Consider the following 576-nt stretch of genomic DNA (forward strand, 5'->3'; position numbering starts at 1 on the left):
CCAGAGTCTCTGTCCACCTGTGTCCCTGTCCACCAGAGTCTCTGTCCACCTGTGTCATAGACGAGACAAATGTCTCCTTGAGGACAGTCTGATGGTCAGACGAGACAAAGACTGAGACGAGTCGAGGTGAGGCTTTCAGACCTGAGAACACTGAACCAGCTGTCAGGCATGGTGGTGGCAGCATCATGCTGTGGTACAAAGTGAGGAGGACTACCTCCAAACTCTTCATCTTCACCTCAAACCAGCAGCTGGACGGTTGGAACTTGGACGCAGTTGGGTCCAACAGTTGATGGAGACAAACAGCCAGGTGTCCAGGAGACGCCTGCTGAGGGACAGCACCCTCCTGGCTCATCAGGTGACCTTCAGGCCTCAGCTGTGACAGGAGACGAACCGTCTGGACTAAAGGTGGACGTGCGTCAGGAGACTTCCTGTCTGAGACGGATGGCTCTGTGATGAGTCAGAGGATTGATCCGTCAGCTGAGTGGATCGAACTCTTTGTTACCAGAAGGATTTCACACGTATGGAGGAAAAATAACATCCAACTAAATAAAACACAAACAGAATAATTTAAATCAC

This window comes from Kryptolebias marmoratus, linkage group LG15, assembly GCF_001649575.2.
Source record: "Kryptolebias marmoratus isolate JLee-2015 linkage group LG15, ASM164957v2, whole genome shotgun sequence".
In the NCBI taxonomy this organism is placed as follows: Eukaryota; Metazoa; Chordata; class Actinopteri; order Cyprinodontiformes; family Rivulidae; genus Kryptolebias; species Kryptolebias marmoratus.